Source organism: Stigmatopora nigra, chromosome 4, assembly GCF_051989575.1.
Source record: "Stigmatopora nigra isolate UIUO_SnigA chromosome 4, RoL_Snig_1.1, whole genome shotgun sequence".
In the NCBI taxonomy this organism is placed as follows: Eukaryota; Metazoa; Chordata; class Actinopteri; order Syngnathiformes; family Syngnathidae; genus Stigmatopora; species Stigmatopora nigra.
The window spans coordinates 5,748,630-5,772,999 of NC_135511.1; the positions used below are offsets into that span (position 1 = coordinate 5,748,630).

At 36.9% G+C, this 24,370-nt stretch overlaps 1 long non-coding RNA gene across 6 annotated transcripts in view; it reads right to left on the reverse strand.

The window, feature by feature from the left end:
- LOC144195663 (uncharacterized) overlaps positions 1-24,370 on the reverse strand; it is a 131,730-nt gene that overhangs the window by 58,762 nt on the left and 48,598 nt on the right. For 5 of the 6 annotated variants that reach the window (XR_013326126.1, XR_013326124.1, XR_013326123.1 and 2 more), the window contains 2 exons: positions 23,621-23,744; positions 4,068-4,125 (listed from right to left, as the gene is read on the reverse strand). This is a non-coding gene — a long non-coding RNA (uncharacterized LOC144195663). Of the gene's footprint in view, positions 1-4,067; positions 4,126-20,749; positions 20,825-23,620; positions 23,745-24,370 lie in introns of all 6 variants that reach the window. The other variant, XR_013326125.1, reaches the window with a different exon arrangement.

Sequence of the window (24,370 nt, forward strand, 5' to 3'; positions counted from 1 at the left end):
TATCTGTCTTCTTGTGCCCTGCGATCGGCTGGCCACCAATTCCTTTGGTCCAGAGTCTGCTGGGATAGGCTCCAGCACCCCCCACAATCCTAATGAGGATAAAGCGGTTCAGTAAATGAGATGAGATAAGATAATTAAGGCACAAACAGATCACCTTTTCAGAAAGTTTTGCAACATTAAGATGTGGTATTGACGGTAATATAAGGCCTCAATTAAGTTAAGTGAGATAAAAAAAGGCTGATTATTATTGCACAGCTGTTTAGAGTCGTTTTGACGCTTAGCCCACCTGAATTATGACGCAGCCATATGCACTAAAGACTACACATGTGCAGATGTATATATATATATATATATATATATATATATATATATATATATATATATATATATATATATATATATATATCTATATCTATATCTATATCTATATCTATATCTATATCTATATCTATATCTATATCTATATCTATATCTATATCTATATCTATATCTCTATCTCTATCTCTATCTCTATATCTCTATATCTCTATATCTCTATATCTCTATATCTCTATATCTCTATATCTCTATATCTCTATATCTCTATATCTCTATATCTCTATATCTCTATATCTCTATATCTCTATATCTCTATATCTCTATATCTCTATATCTCTATATCTCTATATCTCTATATCTCTATATCTCTATATCTCTATATCTCTATATCTCTATATCTCTATATCTCTATATCTCTATATCTCTATATCTCTATATCTCTATATCTCTATATCTCTATATCTCTATATCTATATCTATATCTATATCTATATCTATATCTATATCTATATCTATATCTATATCTATATATATATATATATATATATATATATATATATATATATATATATATATATATATATATATATATATATATATATATATATATATATATATATATATATATATATATATATATATATATATATATATATATATATATATATATATATATATATATATATATATATATATATATATATATATATATATATATATATATGTATATATATATATGTATATATGTTAAACGCACTCGTTGGCTGTGATTGATTGTGATAGACATGGGATGGACAACGGGGAGGGCATCAGTTTGAATGGCTTGCACGTCTATTGCCAGCAATAAAACATGATCATTCGTTGCCTACCCTCCCAGTTCAACCATTAATACAATGCAGGTTGCTATATCCTTCGTCATATATCCTTGAATCAAAGGTGTCATTCCAATGTCTTTGGAAAGTATCAAGACAAAAATAAGTAAGTAAATCAAGCCAGTTGACCATTCATAATATTATCTATGAAATGGTTGAGTGGATAAGCAAGCGATTCATTTTCTCTAATAACTTTCATACCTTATAATTCTCAGGAAAGCCATGAGCGTTTAAGCTTCAATGTGGTAAAATACAGTGTGCAGTAAAATATTAATGTATATGTGGTAAAATTATGCTGGCAGTAATACTGTATATTGTGTATGTCTGCATAAGAGGAATATCTGTATTTATTTACAAGCCAGCGGAGTGTAAGAGGGCTTTGTTTGAAGCCATGTTTATGAATATTGACTCAGTCTCAGAGGTAAGTGGCCGTAAATCTACGGGAGAATCTTTGTAAAGTTCCCCTGGAGGACATAACTTCAGGTCTAACTGCCTCCTTCCTTCACTTGACTTTTAAACATTTAGATGTAACACGCCCAACAGCTTCTAAATTATAAAGGCTTCCCGTTTACAGTGTCGCAGTGTTAACCTATCAAAGTTGATGAAATAGCATTTTGGTCTGGTCTGTTCTTGAACTGTTTTGAATTATCCTAAAATATGGACTGTTGTCTCTCAGCCTGAGTTTAAGAGGGATATAAGTAGTAAAAAACAGTTTCTCTTACTTAGGACGGACAGCCTGTAATGGCGCTGTTTCAGTTGCAGGTGTAGTTTCAGTTTTTTGTCAATCCAAAAGGTAATTTGTTTCAAAGGATACACTGCAGTGGTTGTGACGAGCAAACCACTGGCCTGATTGGCTGCCCTTTTTGAGCAATTAATATCGAAAATTTAGGAGACTACAAAATAATTGCATATTTTTTCCCGCCAAGGTATGATGAATATGTTCAATGTCTGTGTGGAAAGTATTAAATCCTAAAGTTAAAGAAAACAATGATGCACAGTTGCAAGGACATTTGCTCACAGATCTTTCTTATTGTTTTGTCACAAAAATTCTAAGATTTTCCAGGTCAGATGGGATTGTGCTGATTTTAGAAGGCTAGCAGAGTGGTGCCTGATTTATTATTGTTGATGTTATTATTATTGTTATTACTATTAACATTATTATTGTTGTTATTATTAGTATTATTATTGTTATTAATATCATCATTATTATTTTTATTGTTATTATTAGTATTATTGTTATTAATATCCTCGTTATTATTTTTATTGTTATTATCAGCATTATTATTGTTTTTAATATCATTATTTTTTTATAGGTATTATTAGTATTATTATTGTTATTAATATCATCATTATTATTTTTATTGTTATTACTAGTATCATTATTATCATTGTTAGTACTATTATCATTACTATATTTCTTATTATTGTTATTATTGTTATCATTATTATTATTATATTATTATTATTATTATCTTCATCATCATCATCGTCATCATCATTATTATTATTATTATTATTATTAATAATTTATTATCATGGTTGTTAATTTAGCTGCAAGGCAGAGTGTGATAAGACACAACAATGATTTCCCTCATGCCACGACACATGCCAAATCAGGCATAATCCAATCGAGTGCATTTTTATCAGCTTTTGTCTCTTGGTCTTTGCTTTTCTTTAGATTTTCTTTCGGTTCTGTTGCTCAAAAACCTGAAATGACACAATTCGGTCGAACTTGTATGGCGATGAGGCTACGATCCAAACGGCTTTTCTGCTGAAAAAAAATCCTTGAAGACCCACACACATTTTAATCTGGCCTTGGGGGCAACAGACTCTAAACCACCGAGATAAAAAGACATACAGGCCAAGAGCAAAAAATATATATTTTAAGAGACAGCTTACCATGGCAACAAAAAGCCATGTCAAACTTGTGGAAAGGAGGCATTCTGACTGAGTACTAAACATAGACCGGCATGCCCGTAGGAAAGCTGAGGAAAAGCTCTTCGCACATTAGAGTGCCCAGCCTCTCACATGTATCCAACTAAGGGGGATACAATAGCAGTAATAACAACCGAAGCGTCAGGGTTTGGAGAAATGGTTAAATGGTCATTTGCGCAAAGAAACATAATGGGGCATAAATACAATATTTGATTCCAAACAACTCTATTGACTGAGAATACAAAATTGCTACAATGGAGATTAGTTAGACAAGGGATCAAAAAACTATTGCACAGTTGCTGCAGGATTTAATTCTAAACAATCAAGAGGGCACCTTTTCACCAATTGCATGTCTGACTCGTGTAATCACTCCGGTGCTGCTTGTTTATAATTTGCATGAATTCTATGAGTTTTTAGAAAGAAAAATAGTTTTTCCTCATTAGGATCAAGGACTACAACAAGGGTGGACAAACTATTCCACAAAGGGCCGCAGTGGGTGCAGGTATTCATTCCAACCCATAAGAGGACCCACCTTTTCATCAATTTGGTGTCTTACAAGTGCGATCAGTCGATCGCAATCAGTGAATTGCAGTCAGGTGCTTCTTGTTTTCTGCAGAAATCTCATTGGTCAAAGTGTCTGTGCTGGATCAGTTGGAACAAAAACCTGCACCCAAAGTAGCCCCTCGAGGACAGGTTTGCCCACCCCTGGACTACAGAATGCAATGGATATTTAGTTGTTTTTTTTCTCTGTGAATTGGATTGTAAAGGCCTTAGAAATTGAATTCCAACAGTGTTTAGGATCAACAATATCTAAGCAACATGGCCCTCTAAAGGAAAACCTAGCTACATATAAAATGTAACTGTTTTCGATAAGTATAAAGTGACTACACTCCATAGCGGCCGCTTACGCACATGTTAAAATATTCCTTTGTGACAACTCACCAATAAGAATGAAACGTTTGCTATCTAGCTTTGCCTTCGACGCAGCGAGTTCTTGTATCTGGCGGAAGAGAGAAGAAAGAAATAAGGTGGGAGTCTCATAAAAGCAACATTGCTACAGGTCTTTTTTGCTATGTAAATGAACGCCAAGAATCCTCATATTAACAGTGTAAGTGTAATCAGCTTCGTGCAGAAACAAAGAAAAGACATTTTTTTTCTCATGATAACAGAACACAGAACACAACAAGCTCTCATGAAAAGATTGATTGTTCACAAATGGTACATCTTTTTAAGAGGGCTTGTAAAATGGAGCTAAGTCTCATTATAGTACACTACATTGACATAGCTTTTGATTTCCTGTCAAAATCTGTCTTAACCAGGTACTGTATTTACAAATGCACGTGGGCTGAGAGCGGAATTGTATATATTGTTTGTCATTGGCAATCCAGACAGGAATGTGGATGGTCTGTTACTCTAACTGAGTATGCAAATGTTTAGAGATAACGGAACACTCTTCTGAATAGTTTCCTACAATATGGGTTTAGTTGATGCAATGACACTCAAATGCAATTTAAGCGTGAACCAAGCAAGCAAGTAGTATAGAAAGCTTTTTGGATTATAGAAAGAAAGAAGTTGGAGTTCCCAATTTCCTTCCTCAACATATCAATGTGTCTATAACAATTCCTAAATCCTGATGCAAATTTAAAAGAGAAAAATCAGGTTTTCAAGCATCCCTCATGTATAAAATGTGATTAAAATGTGGGATTAAATCTGAAGCTCGTCGACTACCGTGATGCAGTGCCGTCTATTTACAAGAATGTAATAATCACTCAAACATTACAACAGAACACCAAGGGAATAGAAGGAGGCGCTAAAGCAGGATTGAACAGCAAATTTTCAATGAGGTAAACATGTAGAACCATGTTTAGAGCATTACATTGTAAACCATTTTAAAGCATTTATTTGGTGTCTGTCAGTCCAAGTTGTTGGTGTGTTAAATTCTGCGGCTCGGTCATGGCCTCACTGCCCTTTCTATGTACGCTCACTAAATTCAAATACGTATAATACTTCCTAAAGATATCGCTTTCGTTTAAGTATCGGTGTCATCTAACATGTTGGCCTTTATTAGGAAAATGTCGCTTGAGAACGTGGCGATAGGTGATCCTTCATGAAGAAAGTACGTTTCTGGAGGGGCAAAATACTCCCACAGGTGAATTAGGAAGGTTTATCACCGCCATTAAAAATTAGTGAGCATTAGATTGAACAGAAGACACAAGAGGAACGTAGCATAACAGTTTAGATTAGTAGATACATTTTAATTGGCTTTTATTTTAGCAGTGAATAAAGCAACATTGTATTTTTGGTTTAAATGTTTGTTATGTTGTCTAATCAAGTGATTATTTTTATCTGTCTGCTGTTAGTAATATATATTAGTTTGACAGGTAGTTAGTTTGAGATCTGGCAGCCTGCCCTCCTCATCCAAATGGATTGGACAGCTATTGCTGTCAATGAGTGAAGCATATTCATTTTTAAAATTACAATACAAATGAAATAAATGACTTTTATTCCTGACCGATGCAAAAATAAAGGCTGGAACATCTTTTCTTCTTTTAAAAACAGCATTATTATAATAATTTATCTTGATTAACAATGTTTACTACAGTGTTGCTGCTGGAAATTGGCTTCTCATAAATTATGGTGATGATGGAGTGGCCCACTCGCCTGACTTTGTTGCGGGCACGCAGAGGCTCGATTCCCACTGGTGCTGGTGTGATTGTGGGTGTGATCGGTCGTTTGTATCTTTGTGTGTCCTACGGCTGGGCCGCGACCAGTCTAGGATATAGTGTGCCTTTTGCCCAAAATCAGCTGGGATAGGCTCCAGCAACCCTTATTAGGATACGCTGTATGAAAATGAATACATGAATTGTTGCTTTAATGTTGCTTTTAAAAAAAAAAAAAGTATTCCTTTTTTTTTAGTTCCAGACTACCACCTCCACACACATGCAACCATTTTTGTGTACCACATTTAAAGTTACATTGTTAAACATATACTATTTCAATCAATTGCACCACAGAAAATGATAATTTGATGATTTGCAAAACAATTATTTAACAGGAAAAAAATAAAGTCAGAAAAGTATAAAATAAAAAAAATGTTGAGTGGTTAGACTAAAGAGTTTAAATGTTTCCCCCGGTTTTTAATCTAATGATTTGTAATCAGATCAAAGTATAATAAATACATTTCTATCATGGTAATTCATTGTTCATTTCAAATGTGCTCTGTGTGGCTTTTGTATTCCGAGCAAAAGGCTGCGTTCCCCCTAGGTAAATTTACTATCAGGCAAAATAAAATGAGGCAGGAAAACGGAGAAGCTTTGTGCAGCAAGTCTAACATGGTAACATCTCTGCGTTTCATCTAAATCACTGACAACAAAATAGCCTCTAGCATGATTCACTCCCTCTCTCTTTCTCTCTTCCTCCCTCAAAGTTAACTATGACATCTGGCATGGGCTCTGAAAACCATGACAACAGACACCACGACTGCAAATCCCATGGCAGCATATAACTGTAGTGCTAAAAGAAAGGTGAAGGCAGTTGCTTTCCTAATAGCGGAGGATTCAATGCAAAGAGATGGCTAATTACGACCATTAAAACAACAGATAACAGAATTACGACGAGCCTTGTCACTCGGATGCAATTTTTTTTTTGCATTGTCTCTCATTCAAACTGTACATTTTGTTGTTCCAGTGTGGAATGGACATTTTAGGTATAGTGAGTGCTAATAATTTTATTGTGATTTGCATGCCTCAATTAAGAAAAGAGGAGTTGTTTCATAGGCCTTTCATTTTGCCTGGGTTTTATACCCCGAAGTCAGTCATAGGCTTTCCCCAATTGGCCAGAAATGATAATCTTAATAGACACTCATGGAGATTAATTATTTCACACTCGTATCGGTCAAGACCCCTCTTCATTCACTTTTTATCTCCGAGACACATTTTTGTTCAGGAAAAAAAAAAAAAAAAAAACGATGGATTGACAATCGCAAGGGAAGTCATTTTTGCTTGATGTCCCTGACAGCTTAGCATGTAATTACTGTCACACCAGCACAATAGCACTACTTGGAAAAAGTGCAAGGACAATCAATTTAACTTTTCAGGATGGCAACTTAAGAATAAGTACATAACTTTGTTCTATGCTTAAGAGTGAAGGTTGTTGAACCGTTCATATCTATTTGCATGTGACCTTTTTGATTTTCTTTCCTTTATCAGTTAAGCTTTGGAATTGTCTGTGGAGCAGCAACCTCTTGTGGATAGCATGGGAAATACAATCTACATTCAGCACTACTGCATCACTTTTTCATTTCCCTTATCCCTTATCCGTTGTTTGTATGTCCAAACTTCTATTCATAAAATAATGACTAGCTCGTTGACTGATATTGAAGAAAATGGTTAAATCAAATCTGATCTATTAACAGTTTGTTGTTTTTTTTAGGGTTTTTTTTTGGACCACATTGTAATTTTGGTATACTACTACCATTTGCAACACGCAACTTAAGTAGACATATTGAGAACAGTCCTTGAGTTCTAATTACTTTAATGTCATTTGATTTATTCCCTTTTGCTTGCCATCAATGGCAGTAGATTTCCAATCTATTTGAATCTTACTACCGCCAAATGCACTGAAACATTATCATTATTATTGCAGCCATGTAGTTAAAATGAATTTGACATCTGGTACTGTCAATGGCAATGAATATGTAATTGATAAGATGAACTACTTGAAAGTTTGGGTAAAGGTCATTTGTTTTAACTGTTGAACTGGACATTTTCCCTCTTAATACCACTGAACTTGATGTCTATCGCTGTCAATTGCAGTGAAAGTGTTAATAATAAAAATATGGATGATCAAAATACCTCCCGCATTTTGAACTTAGTCTAAAAATATGATTTCCATGTATGTTGACGCCAGTTCTTTACCATTTTTTTTCTCGAAATACTAAAAAAATGGTCACGTGGCCTAAAGGGTTAAATAACAGCTCTCCCAAGAATTCGCAAGAAAAAAAAAAAAGAAAAAAAATCAATGTAATGAGTTTAAATGCCAGTGAAAACGTTCAAACGTAAATAGATTCATCGGTGGGTAGAGTGAGGCAGAGGTGGGAGACAGTGGAGGGGGCAAAAAGGGGTCTGATGGAAATGTATGCACAGCCATAGAGTGGCTATACATATGCATATTGGTAGAGAGGGATTACACAGAGGGATGAGCAGAGACACTGAGAGGGTTTAAAAAGAGGGTGAGCGCTTGAAACACAATGAGGCATTTATGTTTACCAACCAAGGGGGTAGGAGAGAGTAGAAGCGGGACGCAAAGAGAAGAGGGGGCACATATTTAGTACATCATTTGGTACATTACGGCAAAAAAGGCCTCCTGTACTAAAGAGAGTGACCTCTAGTCAGGGCCTCAGGGTAAGAGGCTGCATTGAGGAATGCGTAGTAGTTAGCGTGGCCTCCTCTTCCCTTCTGGGAGCGACACTGCACCAAATAGCCTGGACAAACCAGGGCATTAATATTCTGGCACAAACCCCTTGACAATACCCCATTAAATATGTGCAGCTCTGTATATTACACACCTTGAACTAGAAACAATTGCACCCTTTCTTTCGGCCCCCTCAGCATTTGAACTGCTGCCAAGAAATGCAGGGAGCATATTTGATTATACAGTATAGCTTTTGTTTTATGGGCAAAAAAGTAAGCGGACGAGGGCGCTCAGTTTAACACGCACACGCAAGTGAACACCACTACTGTGTTTTTTGCATAATCAGTTCCATTGTGACAGCGACTATACCTTTACAGCAAATGACTCCTTGCTTTTTATTCTGTTGTGTTTTTCCTCTATCGCTCCCTTTCAGCCATGTGTATCATCTGCAATTACAAGTCACACTGATTCCAGCCCAGCCCTCCAAACCCAGCCTACAGTCAGAAATTAGAAAGCAGCTTGTAAGGTGCACAAGAAGAACTTGACACAGGAGAAAGCACGGGGGGAAATCTAAACACAAGCTGTGGCTGTGGGCTAACAGCATAAGGACAGCATTATTATGTTTCTAAATGGGAAACGTGTCTCATGATGCGGGTCCCTGTCCAGATATTGATTGCTCCTGTGGCTGCAACACTAACAACAGTGGGGAGGCATTGAACTTTAAAGCAAATAGTCCTTCTCCCCCACTCAGTCTCTGCTCACAAGCGATCAATACAGGTCGACACAGCATGGATAACACCTCTATCTTGAATAATGGCCTTCTTCCAATACTTACTGAACAGGAAGACGACATGGACAAGTTGTTAGGCTACTGATGATATATCAAGTTTAAGATTTTTATTTTTAAGCAAGGCTAGAACACACTGAATAACTGTAATCTCTTTGAATATCATGTTTTTTTCCATTGTCATTAACCCTTCATATGGCAGTCATTTAAAATATCTTAATTTTTTTAAATATGTATTTTCCTATTCTTTATCTAGTAAATTGAGGGTCATTGAACGAGTTGTTTCATTTGCCAAAAAATAGTCAAACCCTATAGAGGGTTAATAATTGAGTTCATTTTAATATTAGTCGTTCATTCAATTTTGTATAATAAAAAAATAAAAATATGGCGGCCCGGCAACCCGTGGTTTGTGTGTAGGTCTCGCAGTTCTGGGTCAAGGGTTCGATCTCAGATCCGTCCTCACTGTGTGGAGTTTTCATGGTCTACCCGGGTTTACGTGGGTTTTCTCCATCTTCCGCATCTAAAGTTATGGAAAGATTAGGATTGAGCCGAAAATGATATTGGCCTGTTATGAACAGCTCAGACAATATTAAAAACCATATATGCTCAGTTGGTCCTTAAAAGTGGCTTCCATATACACAAAGGCGCAGTACTTGAAGGTGGTCTGGTCATCTGTTTGATTTCTATTAGCCTGACATTAGCCACTGCGACCCTAATGTTATCCACTCCATTACTCTGCTGCAAGAATAGTGGAGGGGATGATGCTTTTAGAAAAGAGGAAGGCTGAGAGGTTCAGCATGGTTGGGCAGAGCTGGAGTGTGAACGGAGAAACGCCCATCGCCTATTTGGGATTACGCGGGCAACACCCAGAGGGATATTCCCCTTATTCACATTGGGCCACTTCGCCACACCCAAAAACATGATATGAAGGACCCTCTTCATGTATACAATGACTGATCAGAATAAGCATCTCCTTTCATGCAGATCTAATGTAAAATGTATTCACAAGGAAATACCGCCAACATTTCATTCACTCAAATCTGCACATCTCCAGTGTTACCTGTTCCAGTCAAAATGAACATACCATTGATTAAGAATTCTGCACTGACAGTTAAAATGTATGTTCCTGCATTCACAACCTAATTGTAATCAGAACACAACTCTAATTAGTTGTGGACAGGAAAATAAATTTGAAGTAAACCTTACAAATAGAAAAAAAATCTCCTTATGGACATTCCACATTGGTCCGTCACACTTGGAGTCAATGTGATGTGATAAATAACCTTAACTGCAGCAGTGAAGCTAAAACTATATTGCAAATGTCACAATGCAAATATCTTACAGAGCAGATTTACAGGTTGCGGAATGAAAATCGTGCATCAGGGTCTGCTAAATTATAAAGTTTGAGGAGCAGGACATAAAAACAGAAATGACAATAACAGATGATTAGCTTAATCATCACAATAGAAGCCCTGAACTCAACGAACAATGTATCATGTTAGCCATAGTCCTGATCTCCCCACCGTATCAGTTTGTTGATTGAAAAGATGAAGTCCAGGAGGTTCAGCATGGATGGGCAGAGCTCAAGTGTGAACAGAGGAAACGCCCCTTGCCCATTCTACTTGTCCCCAAATCCCTTAGGGACCTCAAAATGGGCACCAGCCTCAATTCATTGGACCACTGTTAAAATCACAGTGACGGACTACGTTAGAACGGTTGTGCACCTGCTCCCTTGTCACACGACTCTCGGAAAAAACTCACTGCCAACAAGACCATAAGGCACAAAAACTTGAATGGTTCCCAAGCTTTTCATCTTCACATCTCCTCAATCATGTCCTTTACTCATAAATGAAATTGGTATGATAATGTTGACCTAACTAGTCCAACATGTGCTCGGTATGCTACAGTTTTATTGCAGACCACTCCCTTCCTGTTTTTGCAAGTAATTCCCAATGTTATTAGGTCTAATTGTACTAATTGCTAAGAAGAGTGACCATAAGACATCAAGGGAGCGCTTGACAGCAACAAACTGTGCAAATATATATGGTAAATTTGGAAACAAGTGGTACTGTCCTAAAGCTGAACTCAGGAACCCCTATTTCACGTCTCACCTTTCATCCTATGACCCCAATATTTCCCCTTGTATAGGAACTTCACTAAGCAGGAGATGGTTGATTGCCCCGGCCCTCAGATTGCTCTCCCTTTCATAATGTTATCTTAAGAAAATGTGGAAACAATTGAACCTCCATTTAACTTTGGCAGCTAAAATGACTACCACATTGGCATCCGCTAAGATTGAGCATGCACTTGTGTAAGTGCGTTCGGTGTTGGCGTGGTGAGTTCCCCCCTCGAGAATCCACCAAGGGATTTCAGAGGTTGTGTGATTCAATGCCTCTCATCATGGCAAATTGACCATGTGCACTTGATGGCCAGTTGAGTAATCTCCTGACACGTCGGCTTTAACACACCATTCGGCAATCACAGAAAGAAAAATAACTTTGGGGAAGAAAAGCCATAAATAATCGGGCAGAGAGGGAAACTCACTCTCTCCTTGCCCTTTGAACCTGGTTGAGAAAACAGTCAATAGGAGAGAACCACATGATTTTCACTGGAGTTGTGAGGTTGTAATCATTAGCAGAGCCATTATATACCCTGAAGTGGTCTGCTAACTGTGAATGTTCAATATGGCAAAGGAAAACAAATCCTTTGAGGCTCAAGGCAACATTCAAGGTAAAAAAAAAAAAAAAAAAAATACTGTTATTATCTGGATGGGAAGTGACACCATGCTAAAAGCTACAGTAGATTCTAGAAAGTATAGAATGAAGATAGCAGAGACTGAGGCGGCTTCAATAAAGCATTTTTTCCCCTCAGGATCATTTTAAGTGATGTTTCAGGTGTCTTTGTCATAGAAATGTTCCACATTGGCAACATTAATTTAGTTCCCATTCATTGACTGTATGATTTATTCATTCATTAACCGTACTGCTTATCCTCACCAGGGTCGCAGTTGTGCTAGAGACAATTCCAGCCAGAAAAGACCCAAGCAGGCAAAGGGATAAAGCATACAGGAAAGTCGGTACTAACTGGGGATTTAACCCTCAATCTCAGAATTGTGAGAGTCAAATGATTGTTTTCCATCGCTGCAATGTGATTGATTGGTGATTAGTCCCTGCGTCAGTATGCCTTTTCGGAACGGGATGTGGAATAAACAAAATGGTTGTCTCAGCAGAATTAAAACAGTAAAAAAGTAAAAAATTGCAAACATAAAAGGGGGGAAATTTTGTCATTTTATTTTTACGAGTCAAGTAAAAAATATTTTTTGATTTTAAGGAGATATTTACTCAAATCACACAACCCTAGATAATTATAAAGCCAATGTTTGCACAGATTTAACAAGCATAGATATATAGACGGACAATTAGCCAAATACAATAGATGACCTACGTTAGCAGATGGTTTAGCCTTAGAGTGGCCCGATGGTTATCAAAACAGCAAACCAACAAAACACGTTATCATAGCCCATCGGATAAGGCTAAGTATGAACAATTCTGCAGGCATCGTTGGGGGAAGATGTTATACATTGGTGTTCTGCAACATATGTATTGGTCTGACTCATGACCCTGCTAGAGGCCTGTCTAGAAACGTAATTGTGTGCACGAAGCAGGATGTACTCACTTGAGGGGTTGGAAAGAGCAGAGGATAGAGGGATATGAGAGGAGGAGGGGGGAAGGCAATTGAGGGGTTTAGGTGGAAAATGTGGTCATCAATTGCTGGCACCAGATTCAGGGAGAAGATTATTGGATGCTAACCCAGTGGCAGATGTCTGATGAGTATCTATTAACCTGCTCCTTACATCTCAGCGGCCATGTTACTGATGAATTCAGACCAGGAGGCCTTGTACCGCCCAATAGGAGGGGTTTATAATCCCTCTGCAAGAAAGAGCAGCCAGCGACCTCAGGACCTGATTGGCTGTATTTGTACTGCACTGGCACACAGCAAGCCAAGTCGGGATGCAACTGAGGCGATACGAGTCAGCCCCTGCTGGGTCCACTCCAATGCTCCTCTATCATCATATCACTCCTTTTTTATCCCCTTTTCACCTTCTCCACCTATCTCATTCAGGTGTTATGTCTATCAGACCACCCATTGCCCTCTTTACTTGTCAATCCACTTAACCTTTCATATGTCCTTGCCTTTTTCACTCGGCTGATACATCCTATTCTCTTTCGTCACAGGGACTCAAGGTTTTAGAGAGTAGAATATGTTGGCTGCCAGTTTGAAACTCTAAGTAGGCATGGTCTAAATTACAGGTGTCAAACTGGTAGTCCGGGGGCCAGATCCAGACCAATCATGTGCATCCACTTTGTTTTTATGTTAAACTGAGAGAATTCATGTTTTCTATTTTTTTTAAGTTTCTTTTAATTGCTATCCGAAACTTGCAAATTAACAAAGGACATAAAATTTAAATCACATCACTACAAAAAAGAGCTAGGTGTTTCCCCCTCTTTAAGAAGACATTGTACAAATACATTTGAATAGAGAATATTTAAATGTTTTATCATGTTTCTAAATAAAAACAGAAATAGAAAAAATAATAATAAAATAGAGAAAAAATTATATTAAGGACATTAAGATTATTTGGACAATTTCAAGGTAAATAAAAGCCCCCAAACATTTCAATTATTAAAATATTTGGCAAATGATTTCCTTATCAATTAGTTACAAAAGTTGACTGTCAAAAAGCATTGGACCACCAGCGTCTTCAATGGCAACCCAGGGTTAAATATTTATATGGTTTGGCCAAGACAATGGCCCTCCAAACCATAATTACAATGAAGCCCAAGACAAAAATGAGTTTGACACCACACATTTGCAAAGACAATCCCTGTAATTCATTAAATAAAAATATGACCTGACCACAGGATACTGTGGTGGTTAATAATTAACTAGCATGTCACCACACATGGCCTTAAACCTGACAAGTCAGACCGTGTTGATGTTGAATTAAGTGACTAAGCCAAGAAGGAAGATCTGGGTCTTTACTCCACATCTGTTCCTCTATTAAATACATACGAACTGAGATGAGCCAATGACTCATGTGCATAGATGGAAGTTCCATCCCAAGTCTAATCAGTCTTGGTGGTGGGGTGATGTAATGGATCTGCTTTAGCCTGTCTTATTGTTCCAAACACAGATAAACAGCGATGTCCTGCAGAACGGGCCCAAAGTACCAGGTGGTCACCAACTAGTAAAGGCAGAAATTTACATGGAGGAAGGAGAATGATGAAGATAACGAGTCTGGCGTCAGGAAAATATAGATCTCATACGAAAGTGTCCCTTTCAAACATTTTTTCCAGGTCTTTTTCTGATTTCGGAGAAAGAAAAATTATTCATTCATTCATCTTCCATAGCGCCCATCCTCGAAAAGGTCGCAGAGATTGCTAGAGCCTAACCCAGATGTCGTCTCTTTCAGGTGTGTTAACAGGAAAGTTTGAAATTATATCTCTAGGTCATATTAGCACATAAGAGATTATAGCATAATCTCGCCAGTTCGCGGCAATGCGAATGTCAGAGAAATAAATAATGCTCCTAATTTCAGGATTTTGTTACATATTTTCTCAATATCTTAAACTCTTTTTTTACCAATTAACAATCAGAAAATAAAAATAAAAACATTTTCTCAACTCTTAGGCCTGTTTTTTACTTATTTATTTTTTTAAAGAGCAAAAACTAATGTAATACATATACTGATCCCCACATATAAAGTTAGATAAGGCAGATGCAAAGATTAAGATAAAAGTTTGGTCATTTTAGCATACTTACATAGTCCCAAATATTAATCTAGTAGCACACTTACACTTTTTAGTAGTCACATGCACGTTTTGTTTTCCAGGGTCTTAATACTCATCATTTTGTGAGGTGTCGCCTGAATACTAGCCCTCAGTGAATGACTTTCAACATGGAGAGGAAAGGGATTTGAGTCCAAGTTTACGGATAAAGTACACCACCTGTAGGGTGACCCATGAGTTTGTCTCAGTGGATGTAATGAGGTCAGATTACAGGCTAGGCCACAGACTGGCTGTAAAAGGTTTGCCCGTAATCCTGCAATCATTAAAGGAATGCTTTCTTAGAAGAGGATGGAGGAGAAGGAGAAAAAAAAAAGATAGAAAGTGAAGAAGGGGGAGAAGGTAAGAGGTTCGTGGGGGAACTCAATAACACTTGATTTGATATGAAAAGCCTCTTGTTGCCACCCAGGAGAAGCCAGGCTAGGAAGGATCTTAGGGAAGCCAGCCGAGAGATTCCAACAAACAGGAACAAGACTTCCCTTGTTCCGGGTTTAGGGAGCAAACAGATTAAGAGGAATTGATGCAAGCTTAGGGACTTCGGAGAATGGTGCAAGAAAAAAAAATAAAAACGCTCACGGATCAATAAGGTTTAGAAGGCCAAAAAACAGTCAGAATCTCCACACTGACTCTCAATGGGGATATATATATAAAAAAGAAAAAAAAAAAAAAAAATATATATATATATATATATATATATATATATATATATATATATATATATATATATATATATATATATATATATATATATATATATATATATATATATATATATATATATATATATATATATATATATATATATATATATATATATATATATATATATATATATATATATATATATATATATATATATATATATATATATATATATATATATATATATATATATATATCTCCCAGATGGGCCCTCCCTGTGCAGAGTTTTTAATGTTCTCCCGCTGCTTGTGTGGGTTTTCCCAGACTCCAGTTTTCTTCCACATTCCAAAAACATGCATGGTAGCCTGGTAGAATATTCCAAATTTCCCCTATGTATGAAAGTGAGCGTGAATGGTTGTCCATCTCATTGTGCCTTGCGATTAGCTGGCCACTCATTCAGGGTCTGATGGACTCCAGCACCGCCCACAACCCTTGTGAGGATAAGCGGTTCAGAAAAAAAGAATGAAGACTCAAAGTGGTTTAAATGAAGCACATGCAGATATCACATAGTCATATTGTCAGTAAGCCACAAACATCCAGCGTCCCACAGTGTATTGTGACAGATCTGTGCCTAAGCCGGCCTGGTGAGGCCTGTGCCCTGATGTTTGCACAGATCAGAGAGAATCATTTGGGTTAACATGGTATTTATACAGCAAAGCCCTGCTATCTGAGGCTGGATCTGATACTGTTATTTCTACGTATACCCCAAAATCTCATGCCTCCTGACAGGAGCAGAAGCTATTCTCTAAAGCTATTTTCTCAAGCGGTCTTTTGGCAAGGAAAATAAGTGGGCGGCCAGTCCATGCATTCAAATTCATAAACATGATATAGCGGTTTATCCTCTCTACAACACATTTAATGTGTCAATATTAGTTGCTTTTACTCTGTAAAAACTCATCTGTCTTCTTTTTTGGGTTTCTAATAAATATGCAAATTTAATTATTGTATTTCGTAGACGATACGATGGTTCGGAGTATAAATCAAGGTAAAACAAAAAAAACACAATAATCCTGTTTTGTATGATAATTAACTATACGAACATTTTGTTACCTTTTCTAAAGATGTTTGGCCAGTTCCACATTAGGTCCAGGCTTTGGTTACTCTTACACACACCTAATTGCCATCCATCTTGCCTTTAAATTGTTGAGTGTGTTATCCATTTTCTGCTCGGATCTCAGATGGTATTTTGCTGGGCTTGAAAGATCATTAAAGATCATCAATTTTTATATGGCTACACGTGGTATAAGCAATGTCAATAGCATTGAAATATCAAGCACACAAAATCAAGTAATGATTAAAAAAAAAGTATATCACACAACTCCAAGTCAATATTTTCCAATTGTTAATATTATACAGCTTTCATGTTCACAAAAGTGTCCTCTCATAGCTATTTGCAGATGAAGTTTACTCCATTCTCATGTAATGTAATGCAACGTAATCAGTATTTAAATATTACATAAGTCGCTCTTAAATAAAATTGGAGATCCAGCCCAACTATGAGGAAAAAGTGTGATTCATAGTCTGAAAAATAATGTTAAAATGAATTTAAGTGTAAGAATGCATCCTGGCTTCCATTTTATTCTATGCATATTTGTTATGCCCATAAGCATTTGTGAAAACAGGACTGCATGACTAACTTTAAAATTCAATCAATACAAGTTAATAGCAACATGGAAAATGTTTCAATGCATTCCACACCAAGTTGACCTCCATAAAAAGACTCATGATATTTCATGAAGCTCAAGGTTTTTCAAATAAACGATAGCTGACCAATGTTAACACTTTACCGGCATTCTTTACTGGATGGAATTTTACAAATTTCATATTTGAAAAATCATTATTTGCTTGTCCTCAAATAGGCTGCGAAACCTAATATTATCGGTGTATTAGTTGCAGCTAAACATAATATAAGCCCGGAGAAAGAAGAGCGTTGGCTGTTTTTCCCCAGTGTTCTGTATTTATTGTATTGTGTATCATTTTTCTGACCGCAGGTGTGACCTTCAACCCCATAGTCATTAGCCTTTCCAGTCGAAGTCTGTAAACTGTGGCACGCCGGTGGAAAATGTGTAGAGGAATAGAAGGAGCAAGTGAGGGAAAGACAGAGAGAAAACGAGACCACTGGAAGGAAAAGAAGGCTCAGGGGCCAATTACGAGGCAGAGAAAACAAAGGGCTATATTTCAATGATTCCTCCAGCTGTGCTGTTTATGAGCTGTGTGCTTAGTTGCTCGCTGACCTTCACCTCCACACTTGGCCTCTCTGAGGGAAAACAAGCTGAAATGGCCCTTTGCTCACTCTTTCATTTCCCCTTGATTTGCCCCATTCCTGTTGTTTTTTTATATTGGTTCGTGAAAATGTCTAGCATGAGCCCCCTACCATTTATCCTATTAATATTTGTGATCTCACATCATCACTACTCTGGCCCTGGCATCGTACTGTACAAATGTGTACAAAATGACCTCACATGTTAAAGGTAGAAGAAAAATCTGCATGCTTAATAGCAAGGTGTATATCATAGGTAACCCTGATAACCTGTCTGTCAGTCATTACCTCCTACCGACACATTACAACACATTTGCAGCCATTATGGACCTCATAAGCTGAGTCCGGGTATCAGTCACTGTGGTCCTGTGACAGGTCTAACCTTCCCAAGCGGCAGGAGACGGCGTCTTCATGGCAGTCCTATTGACCAGAGCAATAAGCCATTCTATATGGTGTATTAAAGTCATTTTCCACATGCTACCTCAGCACGACCCATTATTCATGCAAGCTCCTGCTGACCATGAAGAGTGGTGGGAGGCAACAAAAACCCTCAACACTTGCACTTTTCACATCATTTAAAGAGCTTTCCTCCTCGGTAAGAGAAGTGTTTTCCCCACTTGTGACATAAAAGGTCCAGTCATTATCACAGTCACTTGTGCAGCAATTGTGCCCTCTTTGAAGGAGACCTTGGCTCTACAAACAGGTCTTTGCTCAGAGAAGAATCTCCTGCCAACTTATGAGTGTGCTATCTACTCTATAAATACAATTTTAAAAAATCCTAACTAAAACAAAAAAAATGGTTGGCAAAACTTGTAATTCCAAGTCAACCAATAACACTTTGTTTCAGGTTTTAAAGGAGAATTTAAAAAATAGAAAAAAAGAAAAACAAGTAGAGGTTCACTATTCTACATAACCTAGAATACAAAAAGACAACAAGCAGAGGACTCCAGGTCACCATAGTGCCAGTGCAGTGCACAGATAATTAAACTAAAGACCCAAGCTGACTGCCGACACATCATCAGGAGTTACGTGATGGATAATTTAAATACCTAGTCATTTTAAATTCAGTTGACACAGAAATGTAACTATACAAATTTGTCCATATAGGATAATTTTACTAATTTAATTAAATTCACAATATTAACATAATAAAATTAGTTAAAAATACCAAAAATAACAAGTTAATTAAGAGAACCTAAGACATTTTTGGGAGTGTCTACTTAACTGCCTGCCGCCATTGACAAAAATGAAGAAAAAAAATGTTTCTCCACTGACAGCACTACCAGTTTAAATGGATTGGGCATCTACTGGTGACAAATTATTTTAAACCCACAGCAGAAGAATGAAAATAGCCACACATTTTGGCTGTCTATCATTGTCAGTTTTTATTTTTATTTTTACATTTTAGAGTGTGTGTCACCAGCCCTTGCTTCCATTTCTGTCTGCTCAAATTTTCAAGCACATCTTTTGTTGGCAAGGGGTGCAATGTAATATGTAAGGGCCTATTGTGGAGTCCAGTGGCAGAGCTCCCTTGTTCCCCATGTCAGAGGTTGTGTTGGAACCACCGTGTACTTCTTTAAGGTCTCTGCTGAAATCAGCGCCGGTCCGGGACCGAGTGACAAATGATTCCAATCTAGCCTGAGTGCCCTTGACTTGACCCTGACCACTGTGGACAATAAGGGCAAGCTCAGTCACTGGAAAAGATGTTCTTTGCTAATAAAGCAGAGTGCCGGGCTGGGGAAGCAGCGAACAGAGGCACAGCTGGGGTGGCTTTGGAGGGGCTGGAGGAAAGTTCAGGTTCTGACCTCTCAGGTGCAGGTTGATAATGAGTGTCCCTGTTTGCTCTGTGAAAATGACCATGGAGAGATGAAAGGGGCCGAGGCTCGACAAAGAGCCCTGTTCTCTTCTCGTCTGAAGTGCAATCATTTGTAAGGATTGCTTTATGAAAGTGCACTGTGTGCCGTGTTTAAAAAAGACAATTAAAGCAAAAATACTAATGTGTAAACATAGCTCCAGATACCAAATGTACCTTGGTTATAGACCCCACACATGCAAAGTGAACAAAGAAATAAAAGCTGATGTTTCCACGCACAAACCTACAAAGACACGCAAAGACAATATCCCAAATCCTGCATTCTCCTTATGGCTGCCCTTGTCTTCTTAATAAACCCTATAAAATGAGTGTGCTCTTGCCAAACACGATACCATAAACATGCCACTCTAGAAAGGTTCTGGGCATCCTGCTAGTTATGCTAATGAAGCCCCCACCCTGTTTTTCACTCTCTTATCCTGCTGGCACAGCCTTCAGTCTTTCGCAGTACACCACTCCATTGTCATTGCCTGCCCCTGTTTAGCTGGCATCAGACTAGATAATTCACAGCAAAACGAAGATCCAGGAACCCTTGTTTAAAAAAACAAAAAAACAAAACAAAAAAAACATGGCACGATAAATGTGGTTATCATTTCTTTGAACTCAAAACCAGGCCACAGTTCTTTATGTTTGTGTCCCAATTTGTAGGAAAATGTGGAACAAAACATAATTATTCTAAAATGTGTGTAGGAAGCTAATACCTCAGAAGTAAACACGGAGAGATCATAACTTATTGAAGGAACTAACCTTCACTTGTGTCTCTTGAGCTGTGAAAGTACTTTGAAAGCAGGAAGTCAAGGCATGACTTTTGTGCTGCGGATTCTGGAAGAACAGAGAGAGTGAGTAGGCTCTTTGTTACGGAGACTTAGAAGAACTTAGTGTCACCAGAGGAAAGTGCTAGGCACGACAGGAAGCGGACAAGTCTACTGAACTCTGCTGAGTGTCAGTGCAGTAGCCAGGATTATACCCTCCATCCTTTGGCTGCCTAAGACATAAACCAGTTGTCCGCTCAGAGACTAAAGTTTTTGTTTGTCCGAGTAAGGTTTGTTAGCATGTATCGTTCCAAGACTAGTTTAGCAGGCCCACACTGCAGAATTGCAGTATGGTTTACTGCATATAATTTTGGAAAAAAATGTCTTGGATGAAGAACGAAAACAACACAATAATAAGCCATCAGAACTTGATTAAAAGGATTGAAGAAAATAACTAAATAGCAGGCATCAATGTGGGTGCAAATTTTAATTCCAAACCATAAAGAAGACACCTATTCACCAATCAGTTGTCCTACAAGTCCAATCAATGGATTGCAGTCAGGTGCTTCTGGTTTTCTGCAGAAATCCCATTAGTCAAAAGGTTTGTGCTGGACCGGTTGGAACACAAACCTACACCCAAAATTGGAACTCAATGACTGGTTTGCCCACGCCTGATCTGCTGAATTCCAGATTCCGAAAGAGTGTTGCTTGCACATAGATAATTTCGAAAAGGAACTCACGTGAGCTGTACAACCAGGAAGTGTGTCCGTTGCAGTAAAGTTTGTCATCCCTAGGTAAGATGGCGGCGCTCTGAGCGAGCAAAGGCAGGCAATAGTAAGTGAGTTTTTTCACGTCCTATGCAAGTTAATTTTTTTTCTTGAATTTCATTCATAGACATCAAAATTGTTTAGTGTTTTATCTGTTTATCTTTTCTCTATTTTGAAATAAATATCGTAATGGCCGCAATGTCTTGTGTTATTGTGTTTCGTCTGTCACCTTACAGTTTCGTGAAAGACTAATTTTTGCGCAAATAAGCAGTACCCTTGATTCAGTCATCATTTTTTAGCGACAAATACAGCGTATATGTGAGAAAATATGTATATACATATATATACATATGTATATATATATATATATACATATATATGTATATATATATATATATATATATATATATATATATATATATATATATATATATATATATATATATATATATATATATATATATATATATATATATATATATATATATATATATATATATATATATATATATATATATATATATATATATATATATATATATATATATATATATATATATATATATATATATATATATATATACATATATATGTATATATATATATATATATATATATATATATATATATATATATATATATATATATATATATATATATATATACATATATATGTATATATATATATATATATATATATATATATATATATATATATATATATATATATATATATATATATATATATATATATAGGCAAAATTAGTATAATCAAATTCAAGTCTGAATCAACTCAAGCATGTATGTAGAAATTGTGCAAAATCGCACAAGTGAAATGTGTTCTTCACCCTAGAGCAAAGCGCAAGTTAGTACTTGCATACAAAGAACCTTTCTCAGCAAGCACAACCATGAGATATTTCTTGTAGTATAATATTGTAATAATAAAACCCTTCTCCAGTGACCGTAAAATGATACAATACCAAAAAGAAAGTGGTGCAGTGCTACCATAAACACAATTGAATGGTCTACCTCTGAGATGAAAGACATGATAAACTTGGTGTGTTTATAGGCGCAGTCAGTCATAGTACCGCCACAAAATTCACTTTCCGGGATCACCCCAGCGGCGAAGCAGGTGAGGGTTTAATGGTGTATTCCATATTATGAACGAAATGCAGCGACCACTCAGACGCTTGGTTCCTTCCATTCTACACCACCATTAGATGAAAATGATTTCTGATCAGTAGCAAACAGGCCCTGAATCGAATGAGTGACCTCAAGGTGAACATAGCACTATATAGGCCCATTGCAGGCTCACTCAGCCATCCATCCACTGTAGACATCATTACTTCCATATTTTACAAGTGTCAAAAAAGATACGGCTATAAATGTGTGAGGGCTAGAGAAACTGTGAGCCAGACAGGGAAGAGATGATGACCAGTAAAACAAGTGAAATGAGATAGCTGTGTCGTTGTTGTCTATTTTATATTAATCAGTGTTAGCAAAACCAGCCTGCCCAAATTGGCATTTGGTGTTTTCAAAAGTATGAAACAACATATACATAATGTGGATTGACGATTTCTATATCAAAAAGGTGTATACAGTGTCATGCATTGAGGTCATTCGTATACAATCGGAATGAAACTGGCTGATGTTTGGAACCCTCATCAAACTTCTCTGCCTGTTCTGAAATGTTTTTAATAATGTTCCTGCACCTTATTTTTGACATTTTTACTTTCAAAACAAATGTAATGTGTAATTGTTTTAATGCTGTATACACTGTAATTTATTCTACTATATTTGCCTTTGTTTTCTCTATGCAATGGGGGATGAACTATTGGTGAAAAAAGAAAAATTGCAATACCAACTTAAGCATACTTCCTATAGGAACACAAATTACAACGTGGGTTATGTGTTGCATGGAAAATATTTCATGCCAGACCTAATTGCAATATTAAAAAAAGTCTATCATCAACAACTACTGCCACAATTAATGTGGCAAGGGGGTCACTGTTCAAATGCTAACACAAATGGGAGCAGTTGAATTAAACTCATGAATTCCCTCTTTTTAACAACTCTTCGTGAATGGAAAAAACACTCACCTGTGGTAATGCTGCCTACATTTGATATGAAGGCATATTAGTTGTTGAGGTGAAGCACCACTTTTGTAAGTGTTCAACATTGCCTGTTTGTAGCTGCTCTCAGTGGGGCGGTCGCTCATTTGCACTGCGGGGGAAAAATGAATGTCTGAGTTAGGGTCTGTCCTGCATAAAACAGGACGAATGGCCAACATGGCGTAATAGTATAGATTGACCAATTTGAAGTTGAAAAACTGAGCTTTGATGGGCCCTGCTGTGAGATTCCCATGGTTTAACTGGACTCCAACTTTGGTTAATATCGTTGATCTGAGTTACATTGAAAAGCAAACACTTTTCTATTTAAGGTGTTACAATGGACAGTGCATTTCCATCTATTCTAGAGCGCTAATGGACAAAACAAGCAGGAAAAGTTATAAAGAACACATGACCAACATTATGTCTGTCCTCAATTAATATAATTGAAAATTGTTTGACATTTATCGTTTTAATGCATAGCAATCATCAGCAGGATGCTTTAAGACATATCCAATAATTATAGATAACTGGAAACCATTTGAGAGGTATGATATGAAGTCATATAGTAATAGAGATCAGTAAGAATGATTTTATATAGGACATCACTGTTCTAGGTATTCCCCACTGCGCAGTCATACTGCATCAATTATTTCAAATGTTTGATCATCCTCACACAGGCAATCATGGTTGAAAAATCAATTTCAGGGACATTGGGAAAAATCTGAAAGCTAGCATTGT